The sequence below is a fragment of the Ranitomeya variabilis genome, chromosome 5 (assembly GCF_051348905.1).
Source record: "Ranitomeya variabilis isolate aRanVar5 chromosome 5, aRanVar5.hap1, whole genome shotgun sequence".
Taxonomy (NCBI): Eukaryota; Metazoa; Chordata; class Amphibia; order Anura; family Dendrobatidae; genus Ranitomeya; species Ranitomeya variabilis.
In genome coordinates, this window is record NC_135236.1 from 186,773,600 (window position 1) to 186,789,832 (window position 16,233).

Below are 16,233 nucleotides of genomic sequence, written 5' to 3' on the forward strand. Positions count from 1 at the left end.
CCCCACCCCATCATGAAGTTTCAGAAAAGGCCTAAGGTGACCACCCACACATACGTAAATGTATATGAGACCTCTTTTTTCCTAACCATTCAAAGAAAAAAAAGTATTGTACAGTGTGAACAAGTGTGCGAGCTTTCCTACAGTACGTGATGATGTATTTTGCAATATGTAAAACTATATAATTAATATAAGCAATGGACAATACATTTATGTATTTTCTAACTGCAAAAGTGTCATACCTGTCTTATGGCCATTGCCTTTATTCCAATATTGAATTCCAAAAAAGAAAAACATGTTACTGTTCAAATATATAATAAAAAAAAAAACATTTTCAAAAAATGCATTTAGTGTATTCCTTTATTTCCTCTTGTATTTCTAGGGACTGACCTGACCAAAAGCAGGCACAGCTGCCGTGATCAATTCCAGCACAATGGTCAGTAGCATGCGAGAAGTTGATCTGCGGCCCCAAAGAAAAGGAAATACAGCTATTGTGAGTAGCTAAAATTTCTTGTGCCAACTATGGACTTGCATCCGTAAGTACCAGCGTTTGCACAGTTATCCTGTTATGATTCAATCTGTAGCTATTTAAAGTATTAAAACCCCTGTTTTACACTTGCAGGTTTCCAACATGAAAGAGAGGGACAATGCCGCGCAGGCGGTGGTTTTGCAACATCCAGTTGACAACGTTGAGAAGAATGCAGCAACGGACCCACCGGAGGCAACCGGAAGCCATTGCACACCTTCCCTGTAGCTGCACCAAGCCCACAACTAGGCAGAAGGACCCTCTCCACCATTAGCCCAAGGCACCAGGGCCAAGGAGACGCAAGTGCCCATCTACGTCATAGCGTGGTTGATGATTGGGAGGTGGGTTTTTATCACAGTCTGGCCCCCTATTTGTGGGAAATTGCACATCCTCGGAGGTTGTGGACAAGGACAGCCCTCCAAATCATACTGGATGCTGCCACTGCTCACATCAACTTGCAGGTGGTGTTTGATTTTCTGTAAAGGTGGCAAGCATCTCCAGAAAATCATGACCGCCGGCAGCATCAAGCTCAGCCGCTGCCTGCACCAACTACCCAAGAAGCTGGACTCCAGCACCTACACCCAAGAGGGACTGGCCAACTGTGTCCTCAGGTACATGGCCAGCCATTCAGCATAGGACATAAGCCGTACTCTGGGGGCCTGCTACATGAGCTGCAGGCTGATAATTTTGGACCTGGCGGGCTATTCCAAATGTCATCACAGTCCCATCATATGTACCCTTTTTTCCAAAATCCCTACTCCTCATCCTTTGCTACCCCATGTCAGCCATCAGCTCACTTATCCTTTCCCAAATCTTTTGTACATTATAAAAAATGTTTGCTTTTAGCTTACAAGCCTGTTTACAGGAATGCTGCCAAGTTTAGCCTTTTTTGTTCATTTATATGGATCACCATATACTAAATATATGGTGAGAGGCGCCTTGCTTGTTTTGTGCTTAGACAAAAATCTGACTTACAGTGTCTAGTGCCAACGTGTGGGTCAGGGCTGGGAATGGGGCTGTGGTCAACATCAACCACCACATCCTCTGATTAGCCATGGATGAGGGTGTAGTTGTGGATGCTAACACACAGGGCTGTGAAGTCGGTAAGCTAAACTTCCAACTCCTCAATTTCCCTGACTCCGACTGCACAGCACTGGTCACTACTGTACCCAATTTATTATATACTTTAGGAGTCAGTCCATTTTATACTGACTCCACCAAAATGGACACTGAACCCCGACTCCACAGCCCTGCTAACACATGCCTTAATGAGCGCTTTCCCATTTTGTGTGCTTTATTGTAGGCCACGAAGGAAGTGCCTCTAATTGGCACACAAAATGTCAAACGCACATTACACCAATCACAATGCACGTGTGAGCCGGTAGCTAAAGATGTGGTGACGGTGGTCCAGCCCTCAGTGTGTATTGGGCCTCATAACATGTCATGCCTGTTGGAAGGTCTCAACCCCTAACTCAACATATGGAGCTGCTTCAGCACTGGAGCCAGGGAGGAGCCGTAAGAGTGGGACACTCAAAACATTTTTCAAAAGCTGCGGACCCATTATGTAAAAATTGATGATTTGAGAATCTCCAGTTCTTCCATAAGCCACAATATGCACTAGTTGAAACATGTAGGTACTGGCAACCAAAGCCAACAGCAGTGACGTACAGTATTGTGTGAAATTAAAGTTTTGGGATGACGAGATCAGCGAATTATTTACATGGATGTGTTTGCCATCCCCAGCCCTAATAAATTTAAGGAAATGCCTTCTTTTGAAAATTCCCCTCCCAATTTGTTACCAGCCTTGTGGCCTTGACAGTGGTCTGTAGGTGCATGAGCAAGTAAGCAAAACATTTATTAGGTTGCCGTTGTAGCTCTCCATACATCCAATGGAAGTGGCGGTTTGTGGCCCATTGGCAAACAAGAGGATGGACCTATAGTCTGTGCCGCCTCCTCCTCAATGACTGGTTATCTTACTCCTCCTCCAATGACTCGGTACCTTACAACAAATTCTCTGGATAGTACCCAGTTAACAAGAACACATTCAGTCTGATAGAACGACATATTATAGGGAGAGAATACAGTATAATCTCAACCAGCAGCAATAATACTATTATGTGGGGATATGCCAAAAATAGGTATCATCTCCCATAGTATGACCTTCCGAAGTGTGCTTTTATAGGGATAGCAATCAAACAGGCGTGTTAAGAAACAGAGTGTTATGGAACAATGTAAAAGCTAGCAGAAAAAATGCATTGCATACGCATGACATACGGATTAAGTATGAGAAAATAATCGTACACTTGGATTGCAGTCGCATTACATACGGAAGGTTATATGGATAACACTCATCCCACAGTCCTGGATGAGAATGGGAACGATTTTTTATATGCCAGTGTGAGCGAACCCTTAAACTCGCCAGTGGACATCTTCATCTGTTATCGGCCCTACTCCGGTTGGTCTTCTGCAGATTGTGACTTGCTGGATCACTTCAGTGTTTTCTGGGAGAACAGGAAGTCACATCTCAGTGTAAGTCTATGAGAGGCACAAGGAGGCCATAATGGACTTACACTGAGAGCTTGTGACAGTTCCTCTGACTTCCAGTCAGTCAAAAGTTGGGATTACAAGATGGAGGCGCAACAGTTGAAGACGGTGGCAGGTAGGTATAATACTAGGGTCATTTTTGCACAAAAAAAATCCCCAACATGGAAATGTAAACAACACTACAGTCTAGAAGGCACATGATCTGTGAAAATCAAGAACACAAGATGTATGTGAAAAATGGTCTGAATCAAGTCTTATTCTTTTTGGGTATTATGTGATGGCTAGGAAATGTTCTTTTTTCCTGTAGCAGAAAAAAAAGGTTTCTGGGAAATGTTTGTATAATCAGTATTTTACATATTTTAAGGTGTATGAGGCCCCATTTAGACAGGCCGACCGAGGCCATTAAACAATAGTCCATTGTCTACGTGGATAAGTGCCCCACTTAGGCAGGCCGATTGCACTTCCATGCGCACAGAACACGTTAATATGATCATTCTGTGCACATGGCACGTTATTGGCAGCATATATTCTGTTCATACGGGACGATGTGCTGCTGAGAACAATGATTCTTATCTTACCCGACGAACAAGTGTTTTGCTTGTTTAGACAGGTCAATAATTGGGAAAATAATGTTCCTAGAAACAATGTCTAAATACGGTAAGTCTTAACTTAGTCACCATAGAGTAACGGTAGTAGAAATATTGTAATATATTAATATTCTCTCCTTACTACTATAGGATGAAGAGTGAATACTACTTGTTAATGAACTGGCACTGTATACATCACTTACGCTAAACTCACATGAATGAACAGAAAAAACAAAACAATACAACAAATGGGGGAGAAAACTGCAACCCAGCAAACACATATTAAATTATCCCTCCTCACACCCAGCCAGGTCCAACTACTCATCAGGAGACTGCTAACACAAAGGATGCTGGGTACACACATGCAAATGAGACATCTGTGTCTGGGGCGAAGTGCAAGCTGCTACATGCAGAAAGCAGAGCACAGTCTGCCAGATCCCCAGAGGGAAGAGATTCACCGAGACTGTTACTGTTACCGTGCGGATTTCTCTTCAGTGTCAAAATCACCATTTTATTATAATTTGTGCAAATCTAACAATTATAACACTTATCGTCATTATAGGTGTTTATATATGCACCAGCTCTAAGCCAACCGCATGAAGAGTTACCCAGCAGATTGTCTCTACTGAGGCTGGTGGCAATATCTTATGCTCATCCCTGGCACATGCATATACAAATCACAGTTATGGGAAAAGTAAAAGAAAACACAAAAAACTTAGCTGTCGCTTTCAGTGACGGACAGGACAGCAGAATTCCTTGAAGAGGCGTGTGTCATTATTATGTAACACATTCAGATGGTTTATGACTAAAAGCTGTGACCTTATGGGCCTGGACTGACCCCCTGCTCGGTAATTTCCTAGAGCACATCGCCAACATCCCAGGACAATAATGCACAAGTCTTATAAGACAGGGTTTACACGAGTGTATGCAAAACCGTCAGGTATTTTTGTCCAGAAAAAAATGCAAATTTTTCATCAGTATGTAGTCTGTATGCCGTGTGTCCGTTGTTTACATCAGTATGTAGTCTGTATGCCGCGTGTCCGTTGTTTACATCAGTATGTAGTCTGTATGCCGTGTGTCCGTTGTTTACATAGGTATGTAGTCTGTATGCCGTGTGTCCGTTGTTTACATAGGTATGTAGTCTGTATGCCGTATGTCCGTTGTTTACATAGGTATGTAGTCTGTCTGCCATCAGTGTGTGCGTTGTTTACATCAGTATGTAGTCTGTATGCCGTGTGTCCGTTGTTTACATAGGTATGTAGTCTGTATGCCGTCAGCGTGTCCGTTGTTTACATCAGTATGTAGTCTGTATGCCATCAGTGTGTCCATTGTTTACATCAGTATGTAAGTCTGTATGCCATCAGTGTGTCCATTGTTTACATCAGTATGTAGTCTGTCTGCCGTCAGTGTGTCCGTTGTTTACATCAGTATGTAGTCTGTATGCCGTGTGTCCGTTGTTTACATCAGTATGTAGTCTGTATGCCATCAGTGTGTCCATTGTTTACATCAGTATGTAGTCTGTATGCCGTGTGTCCGTTGTTTACATAGGTATGTAGTCTGTATGCCGTCAGCGTGTCCGTTGTTTACATCAGTATGTAGTCTGTATGCCATCAGTGTGTCCATTGTTTACATCAGTATGTAGTCTGTATGCCATCAGCGTTTCCATTGTTTACATCAGTATGTAGTCTGTATGCCGTGTGTCCGTTGTTTACATCAGTATGTAGTCTGTATGCCATCAGTGTGTCCATTGTTTACATCAGTATGTAGTCTGTATGCTGTCAGTGTGCCCGTTGTTTACATCAGTATGTAGTCTGTCTGCCGTCAGCGTGTCCGTTGTTTACATCAGTATGTAGTCTGTATGCCATCAGTGTGTCCATTGTTTACATCAGTATGTAGTCTGTATGCCATCAGTGTGTCCATTGTTTACATCAGTATGTAGTCTGTATGCCGTGTGTCCGTTGTTTACATCAGTATGTAGTCTGTATGCCGTCAGCGTGTCCGTTGTTTACATCAGTATGTAGTCTGTATGCCATCAGTGTGTCCATTGTTTACATCAGTATGTAGTCTGTATGCCATCAGTGTGTCCATTGTTTACATCAGTATGTAGTCTGTCTGCCGTCAGTGTGTCCGTTGTTTACATCAGTATGTAGTCTGTATGCCGTGTGTCCGTTGTTTACATCAGTATGTAGTCTGTATGCCATCAGTGTGTCCATTGTTTACATCAGTATGTAGTCTGTATGCCGTGTGTCCGTTGTTTACATAGGTATGTAGTCTGTATGCCGTCAGCGTGTCCGTTGTTTACATCAGTATGTAGTCTGTATGCCATCAGTGTGTCCATTGTTTACATCAGTATGTAGTCTGTATGCCATCAGCGTTTCCATTGTTTACATCAGTATGTAGTCTGTATGCCGTGTGTCCGTTGTTTACATCAGTATGTAGTCTGTATGCCGTCAGTGTGTCCATTGTTTACATCAGTATGTAGTCTGTATGCCATCAGTGTGTCCATTGTTTACATGAGTATGTAGTCTGTCTGCCGTCAGCGCGTCCGTTGTTTACATCAGTATGTAGTCTGTATGCCGTGTGTCCGTTGTTTACATCAGTATGTAGTCTGTATGCCGTCAGCGTGTCCGTTGTTTACATCAGTATGTAGTCTGTATGCCGTGTGTCCGTTGTTTACATAGGTATGTAGTCTGTCTGCCATCAGTGTGTGCGTTGTTTACATCAGTATGTAGTCTGTATACCATCAGTGTGTCCGTTGTTTACATCAGTATGTAGTCTGTATGCCGTGTGTCCGTTGTTTACATCAGTATGTAGTCTGTATGCCATCAGTGTGTCCGTTGTTTACATCAGTATGTAGTCTGTATGCCGTCAGTGTGTCCGCTGTTTACATCAGTATGTAGTCTGTATGCCATCAGTGTGTCCGTTGTTTACATCAGTATGTAGTCTGTCTGCCATCAGCGTGTCCGTTGTTTACATCAGTATGTAGTCTGTCTGCCATCAGTGTGTCCGTTGTTTACATCAGTATGTAGTCTGTATGCCGTGTGTCCGTTGTTTACATAGGTATGTAGTCTGTATGCCGTCAGCGTGTCCGTTGTTTACATCAGTATGTAGTCTGTCTGCCATCAGCGTGTCCGTTGTTTACATCAGTATGTAGTCTGTATGCCATCAGTGTGTCCGTTGTTTTTATCAGTATGTAGTCTGTATGCCATCAGTGTGTCCGTTGTTTACATCAGTATGTAGTCTGTATGCCGTGTGTCCGTTGTTTACATAGGTATGTAGTCTGTCTGCCATCAGCGTGTCCGTTGTTTACATCAGTATGTAGTCTGTATGCCATCAGTGTGTCCGTTGTTTTTATCAGTATGTAGTCTGTATGCCATCAGTGTGTCCGTTGTTTACATCAGTATGTAGTCTGTATGCCGTGTGTCCGTTGTTTACATAGGTATGTAGTCTGTCTGCCATCAGTGTGTGCGTTGTTTACATCAGTATGTAGTCTGTATACCATCAGTGTGTCCGTTGTTTACATCAGTATGTAGTCTGTATGCCGTGTGTCCGTTGTTTACATCAGTATGTAGTCTGTATGCCATCAGTGTGTCCGTTGTTTACATCAGTATGTAGTCTGTATGCCGTCAGTGTGTCCGCTGTTTACATCAGTATGTAGTCTGTATGCCATCAGTGTGTCCGTTGTTTACATCAGTATGTAGTCTGTCTGCCATCAGCGTGTCCGTTGTTTACATCAGTATGTAGTCTGTCTGCCATCAGTGTGTCCGTTGTTTACATCAGTATGTAGTCTGTATGCCGTGTGTCCGTTGTTTACATAGGTATGTAGTCTGTATGCCGTCAGCGTGTCCGTTGTTTACATCAGTATGTAGTCTGTCTGCCATCAGCGTGTCCGTTGTTTACATCAGTATGTAGTCTGTATGCCATCAGTGTGTCCGTTGTTTTTATCAGTATGTAGTCTGTATGCCATCAGTGTGTCCATTGTTTACATCAGTATGTAGTCTGTATGCCATCAGTGTGTCCGTTGTTTTTATCAGTATGTAGTCTGTATGCCGTGTGTCCGTTGTTTACATCAGTATGTAGTCTGTATGCCATCAGTGTGTCCATTGTTTACATCAGTATGTAGTCTGTATGCCATCAGTGTGTCCGTTGTTTTTATCAGTATGTAGTCTGTATGCCGTGTGTCCGTTGTTTACATCAGTATGTAGTCTGTATGCCGTCAGCGTGTCCGTTGTTTACATCAGTATGTAGTCTGTATGCCATCAGTGTGTCCGTTGTTTTTATCAGTATGTAGTCTGTATGCCATCAGCGTGTCCGTTGTTTTTATCAGTATGTAGTCTGTATGCCGTCAGTGTGTCCGCTGTTTACATCAGTATGTAGTCTGTATGCCATCAGTGTGTCCGTTGTTTTTATCAGTATGTAGTCTGTATGCCGTGTGTCCGTTGTTTACATCAGTATGTAGTCTGTATGCCGTCAGCGTGTCCGTTGTTTACATCAGTATGTAGTCTGTATGCCATCAGTGTGTCCGTTGTTTTTATCAGTATGTAGTCTGTATGCCATCAGCGTGTCCGTTGTTTTTATCAGTATGTAGTCTGTATGCCATCAGCGTGTGCGTTGTTTACATCAGTATGTAGTCTGTCTGCCGTCAGTGTGTCCGTGATTAGCAGCTTGCTGACAACGCAGTGTAGTAATAATACCGTAATCTTTATTTATATAAATCAAACATATTCCGCAGCGCTCTACAATTCAGCGGTACATATACAACAGTCATGAGTAACACAATAAAAGATAATTCAATAATTAAAGCAAAAATAAGACGACCCTGCCCTTTAAGTGCTTACAATCTACATTGAGGTGGGAGTGACACAAAGTACAGGTGCGTATTTACATTGATGGTCCAGCCATCTTGAGGAAACGGGAATAGATGAAGGCTGCATGAGGATGTCACCGGTCAATGTGTTGTGCTTTTGGGTGCGGTGGAGTTTGTTGGTAAATTCTGTTCAGAGAAGTATAGAATATGGGCTATATATAAAAAAGACTTAGATTAGGGAGCGTGATAGGCCGCCCTAAACAGATGTGTTTTTAGGTAGCGCCTAGTTGTGGTTATTCCTAATTTCTTGCGGTAGAGCACTTCAGAGGATTGGCGTAACTCGGGAGAAGTCTTGGAGGGGGAGGTACGGATTAGTGCAGAGGTTAGTTGGGTGTAGAGAACGGGTAAAACAAATGAGGGAGGAGATGTAGGGGGTGCAGCACTGTGGAGCTTTGGGGTGAGAACTTATTATTATTATTATTTATTGTTATAGCGCCATTTATTCCATGGCGCTTTACAAGTGAGGAGGGGTATACATAATAAAAACAAGTACAATAATCTTGAACAATACAAGTCATAACTGGTACAGGAGGAGAGAGGACCCTGCCCGCGAGGGCTCACAATCTACAAGGGATGGGTGAGAATACAGTAGGTGAGGATAGAGCTGATCGTGCAGCGGTTGGTTGATCGGTGGTTAACTTAAATTGAATCCTATAATGTATGGGCAGCCAGTGCATTGACTGGCACAGAGTGGAGGCGTCCGAGTACCAATTAGCCAGAGAGATGACCCTGGCTGCTGCGTTAAGGATGGACTGGAGAGGGGAAAGTCCAGTGAGGGGAGGCCAGGAAGCTGCCAGTCAGAGGTGTGGGCAGGTTATACACAACTCAGACGTCTTAGCTCTGCTACATCTACATCAGACAAAACAGGGATTCTCTGAAAACTATACCAGGCAACACATCAATGACACATCCTAGAACCAGGCTCTTCTACCCTATGCTGCCTGCTGACACATTCCCTTTAAGCAAAGTATAAGCATGATCGATCAATCATTTTTTATCAGGGATTTATCAGGGATTAGACAAACATGGCTATCTTATTCTGGAAGTCGGGCCACATCCATTATTGAAATAGGTCTGGAGTTGAAGCTCGGGAGCTTTGTGCTGAATGAGGCGAGTGTGTTACCACGTACACACTGGAGCCATCTTTTTCTAAAGCTGGGCAACCTCGTGGCTACCTGGATCCATGGACATGTGACATCCAACACAAACTCTGCGCCACAAAGACGATTGTGGGTTAACATGTACCTTTGTTAAGCAAGGAGCCAACTGCATCGCAGGAAGACGTGACGACTCGAGCCATCCATTATGCATGACTCTCCTCAGTGGCCTGGCACTGATTGTGGGTTCCTGGCAATCAGAAGGATTTTTTGTAACAGGTCAGTATTAGGGTCTAAAGCCTTTCAGATTCCAAAAATAATACAACTTCATGTTTATAACCGTATACTGCTGGGGCAACACAGAAATGCTTACAATCACAGCAATATTGAAGGGACTTGTGTAAATCCTATCCATAAAAATACCAGATCCTGACATACAATTGTTTTTTTTTCCTCTCCAGAAACCGTTGAAACAGTTTCTGCTTTTAACAACCACCTTTAAAGCAAAAACACTATTTGCATTGCAGATGCAGACCGCTACAATTACACGTTTAGGCAATTAGAATTTTATAGGCAGACTACGCGCATATGAAACGACATGCAATTCAAATATCGCCAAAATAATATAAAAAAAACTAAGAGCACAAGCCGGTCCCTTCCTTTGTTCAATTTTATGCTCTGCTCTCTTTGTTCAGCAAAATTCATGAGTAACACTGCCCCCAAGTGTTTGCACGGGCACAGCGCGCTCGGATGAGTAGCCTACCACTTTTATAATCATGTTAGTGATTCACAGAGCTAAACGAGCCCACCAAATGTCTGCAGAAAATAAAAGGCTGGTGCAACAGCAGGGCACTGTGCGAGGCTTCTGCAGAAGGTGATAATGCTTTCTAGCTGGCATTAATCCTAGGCAGGCATTCTGGGCTTCCAAAATGGCATCATTGCCTACAGCTGCTCTGTCCCCAGGCAAAAAACAGTCTATTAGGAGCAGAACAGATCCGGAGCTTGTTAGGAACCAGATATGGTGGCAAAGCGGCTATAGGAGCTCGTGTGGTGGCATTAGTGGGGACCTGAACGGCTTTATAACACTAGACGTTGCTCCTGTGATTTATTATTCTAGTCCAGTGGACAAGCCAGCTCTGCTAATGACGTAACGAGGACCTATCACTTGCCATTATAGACGTTTTTCCTGAATCTGGCCTTTATTTTTGGGTCGCTATTAGTGATGAGCGAATATACTCGCTGCTTGGGTTTTCCCCAGCATGCTCAAGTGGTCTCAGAGTATTTGTCAGTGCTCGGAGATTTTGTTTTCCTTGCCACAGCTGCATGATTTACGGCTACTAGACAGCTTGAATACATGTGGGGATTCCCTAGCAACCAGGCAGCCCCCACATGTACTCAGGCTGGCTAGCTGCTGTAAATCATGCAGCTGCGGCAAGGAAAACTAAATCTCCAAGCATTTACAAATCCTCGGAGACCCCCCGAGCATGCTCGCTCATCACTAGTCCCTATGCCTCTCCATCCTGGTGATATTACCTTCTCTTCTCTGCATGTAGAGGCGCAGTCAGATGGATACTTTGGGGGATGTACAAATCCGAAGTATCCGTTAGGAAAATAGCAGATACAGTGTAAAAGAAAAGGGCAGATCAACTTCTGGACACAACAGGATGCCACTACAGCCTGGGCATTCTCCAAGCCCACCCATCACGTGTCTCAGTCCCAAGAGTATGAACTCATAGCCTAGCAAGTATATGAGATATATGTATATAACAGGAACGGACACAGGCAGAACAGGGCCCCTGTGCAAGAACAGTAGACGGGCCCTTTGCAGTCCAACAGCTCATCACAATGCGCCTCTGTGCGTCTGACAGAAGCTACTTGTGGCAGTGACCCATTACCTCTTGTGCTCCCGTGTGCCGGCACCAATGGCAGGTCTGACCCAGTACAGGCACAACTAGTGGTGAAAAACAGTGGCGTCATCGTGGTTTTTTTTCTTAAAGACGCAGCTCTACAGGCATGGACTTCAAAGTGAAAAATGCAAATAAGAAATGAAAAAAACATCTTTCAGGGTAGAGTATACAGAATATGGAAGAAACAACTAAGCATTCCCCATAAGAAATAAGGTATATAAACTAACCCTGGGTATACACCTGGGCAACATCCTATGAATAAAGCAAGCAATGAAGATTTATCACTGACCATGTCTATGTGTGCTCCAGGTCAGGGGCTCAATGTCCCCCAGGGGAAGACATGGCCCTCAGGAGAACTGGCATGGCAGTGCAGAAAATGGTCACCTAATAAGCCCCAGGACTAGAAATAATATGGCTTAGCTTTGCTTGAGGCCCCTGTCCAGTGGCAGGAATATTGCTGTCTGGGGCGGCAGCTCCATGAAATGATGACGAGCTGGGGGGTGTCAGGTAATGGCATTATATAGGCATAGATCAGGAGCGGGTTACAATTGCTGTACATACAGTTTATACTGAATATTAGAATGTCCGCAACGTGAAATAGAGGAGAATCATCCATATAAAACCGTCCTCCCGGCCAAATTATCTGGACGTGTTGCAATTAAATGTATTTATATCTAATTTTTATAACATCACTAGCAATATTAGGTGATCACTTCACATCTACCTACATTTCCAGGGATTTGCACCATTAACCCCTAACCAGCTTAGACCACCACATATTATTGGTTACATTTCAGCATTGATATTTGCCATTAACCCATAAACCACTTTGGACCAAAAGGGATCAGGGATCTCACCAGTAATACTAATCTCCGGTAGAAATCAGTGATATAGTATGTGTAGACAGCTGGGGAGTATATTTAGAGGCAGAAGGAGAATCTTGAGGTTTGTACCGTGGCACACCAATTTGGAAGGTACCCCTCAAAAGATTCTGCACTCGTCATTGCCAGGAACAATAAGGGTAAGCTCACACCAGGCATTTTTTTAGGGTTTTTTTTTTTTTTCTGCAGCAAAACCTGATCTCTTGGCAGAAAAGAAGCAGGTTTTCCTCTGTTTTCTTGCATGCTAGATTTGTCTCTTGTGCATGCTGACGAAGCTTAGTGTTTGGGAAAAAAAAGTCCTATTCTGTAGAATCAGGTTTTAGCACAAAAAAAAAAAAAATAGCAAAACCTGATACCTGCATTTTTTATCTGTTTTTTCACCACCTTTCATTTCAATGTGGGAAAACTGCTGAAAAAAAAGATGAAAAAAGTGACATGCCCCATTGTGCAAAAAACCATGCAAAGCATAAAATCCTCATGACAAACAAACCAAGCTGTGTGCAGGAGACTTTGCTGGTATTGTAAGCGCAGCTGAAAATTTGCTTAAAAAACATTGCAAAAACGCGTAGTGTGAACTTAGCTTTAGGGGTTGTTTGGGACTAACATATTGATCTACCCATAGCCTCAATATGAGGTTGTCGGGGTGGGGGTGGGGGGGCCTGGCTCGAGCAGCAGGACGTAATCAATGTATAAAGTGTAACGTGGTAACTCCATTCATTGCTCAGCTGCTGCAGTGGAGTACGGCTCATTATCTCCAATGTAAGTGAATGGGAGATAAAAACTGCACTACTCGGCACAAAAAAAAAAAGAATGGACTTCCAAGGCACAAGAAATTTCTAAAGGTACCTTCACACTCAGCAACTTTACAACGAGAACGACAACGATCCGTGACGTTGCAGCGTCCTGGATAGCGATCTCGTTGTGTTTGACACGCAGCAGCGATCTGGATCCCGCTGTGATATCGCTGGTTGGAGCTAGAAGTCCAGAACTTTATTTGGTCGTCAGGTCGGCGTGTATCGTCGTGTTTGACAGCAAAAGCAACGATGTCAGCAATGTTTTACATGGAGCTAACGACCTGTGAGAACGATAAGTGAGTCACTGTTACGTCACAGGATCGCTCCTGCATCGTTCTGGTGCTGATGTGTTTGACGTCTCTACAGCGACCTAAACAGCGACGCTGCAGCGATCGGCTCGTTGTCTATATCGCTGCAGCGTCGCTGAGTGTGACGGTACCTTAAGTCTTCCTGTACTGCTTCATCATTAAAAGATTACAAGCAAGGTAGGTTGACGTTTCAGCCAGAAAAGGCCCTTTCCAGGCCCCCAAACAAATCAAAGGAAAAATAGCACCAGAATAGAACCAGAATCCATTTTTTGTTCCAGAGCTGAGAGACTGAGTGGGGAGTCGCTTCCAAGAAGCACAGTTAGGCCACATTCACATGCTGAGTATTTGGTCAGTATTTTACCTCAGTATTTGTAAGGCAAACCCAGGAGAGGGTGACAAATACAGAAGTGGTGCATATGTTTCTATTATACGTTTCCTCCGATTGTTCCTCTCCTGGTTTTGGCTTACAGATACTGAGGTAAAAAAAAACTCACCAAATACTGAATGTGTGAACGGTTCTAGGAATGGTAAGAACACCAACTTTGTATTGGGAAAATGCTGCAGCTCCACTAAACGGTGTACAGCACTGCAACATTACGCTCCATGCATTGCTTATTCTGCCAGAGTTGATATCAGCTGATCGTACAGGTGCGAGTTGTCTGACCCCTACTGATCTGATATGGAAGACATATCTAATGGAATGGTCATCAATAAGTCCTGGACAACACCTTTAACATCTGCAGATAAGGCCTTAATTTATATTAGGGGACTGCCAATGCCAAGCACATACATAGGAGAGAGTAAGTGCAGGAAGCAAATCTCCTACGGCTGCTCCTCCTGGCACGGTCAGCAGAACGAGGACAGGCTGTAGCGGTGTACTGACTGAAATGACAGGTCTTTATTCCTCTCCACTACGAATCTATGAATGCCAGGGAGGGAGTATACAAAGGATTTAATTCCCAGGTTCATATTTTGACTTGTAAAGGAAAAGTAGAGGACAATATAAGGAAAAAAAGAGAACTGTTGTATAAGAGAAGCTTCACCACAGATAGAGCACCAGTGCTGCTTACAACACGTCGCTCCAAGTGCTGGGGAATGGATGCGGCACTGAAAGTGTTAATGACAGTATCGGCACTGGGGGGGAAACTGGAAGATAATGAAAGTGTGTGGTTATGGAGATTTTACTTGATTTACCAACATCTGTTCCTCCAGGGGCATAAATAGTGAGCCGCCTATGCATATCAGTTCATTTACATGTAATATTAGTAGTTAAGAGAATCAAGCGCTGTTAAACACATGATTAACAAACACGCTGCTGTGCAGTGGCATTAACCCTTCATTCACCTCATAGATGTGACCTGCATTTCCCGGGAACAGTAACATACAGGACATCAGTGCACATCTCATCATGAAGTCCACACACAGAGAAGAGTAAAATAAGGACATCATGGCCGAACCTCTACAACCCTCCGATGGCACTGTGTACCCTCCAGTGCCATTAGAGGGTATATAGTGCCAACAAAGGTTATACGATGGCGCTTTATACCCTCTGATGGCACCATGTACACTATGATGGCACTAGAGGGTATACAGTTCCATCACAGGGTATATAGTGCCATCAGAGGGTATATAGTGCCAATGGCACTATATACCCTCTGATGGCACTGTACTTCCTCTGATGGCATTATATACCCTCCGATGGCACTGTGTACCCTCCAATGGCACTGTTTACCCTCCGATGGCACTGTGTACCCTCTGATAGCACGGTGTATCCTCCGATGGCACTGTGTACCTTCTGATGGCACTGTGTACCCTTCGATAGCACTGTGTACCCTCCCGATGGCACTGTGTACCATCCCGATGGCAGTGTGTACCCTCCGATAGCACTGTGTACCCTCCGATGGCACTGTATACCCTCTGATGGCACTGTACTTCCTCTGATGGCATTATATACCCTCCGATGGCACTGTGTACCCTCCAATGGCACTGTTTACCCTCTGATAGCACGGTGTATCCTCCGATGGCACTGTGTACCTTCTGATGGCACTGTGTACCCTTCGATAGCACTGTGTACCCTCCCGATGGCACTGTGTACCATCCCGATGGCAGTGTGTACCCTCCGATAGCACTGTGTACCCTCCGATGGCACTGTATACCCTCTTATTGCATTATATACCCTCTGATGGCACGGTGTGCCCTCTGAATACCCCTAATCTTCCTGAACATTATGGGTGTACATTGAAGGTACATACTGGTAGGATCAGTAATGCCATCCATATCTGACAGTTTTGCAGGAAGCAGCTATATAGGATGGCATATCAGACTGCATTACTTCATAGAGTAGAAGCACAGATAACCTGGCACATATCCCCATGATTGTAGCCAAAATAAAACAGTTTTTAGTCTTCTATTGAATAAATATTGTCTTATGAATACATTTGAAGCATACATCAGAATCTTCTTCGAGCTTCCATTGTGCATTCAACCTTATAAAGATGGCCACCAGTCAAACATAAATTCATCATACAAAGCAGAGAAAATCTTGTTTGTGGGGTACAGTGTGATGGCACGGTGTGGACACCCTACTGAAACACGCTGAGTAAATGGTGTTGATTTTGGCTGAAGGACAGTCATGTTTATGATCTTTTCAACTTAGTTAACCCTTCATGGAAGGCAAAACATAAGTCCGATCATTAGAAATCATTAAAGCTTTATTGTTACAGTG

At 43.7% G+C, this 16,233-nt stretch overlaps 1 protein-coding gene and 1 long non-coding RNA gene across 4 annotated transcripts in view; one reads left to right on the plus strand and one right to left on the minus strand.

The window, feature by feature from the left end:
• LOC143775466 (uncharacterized) overlaps positions 1 to 1,045 on the plus strand; it is a 54,813-nt gene extending 53,768 nt beyond the window's left edge. Inside the window, exons 2-3 of the long non-coding RNA XR_013215652.1 lie at positions 380 to 490; positions 620 to 1,045. This is a non-coding gene — a long non-coding RNA (uncharacterized LOC143775466). The remainder of the gene's footprint in view (positions 1 to 379; positions 491 to 619) is intronic.
• Positions 1 to 16,233, minus strand: part of EFL1 (elongation factor like GTPase 1) — a 381,827-nt gene that overhangs the window by 171,601 nt on the left and 193,993 nt on the right. The window lies entirely within an intron of this gene.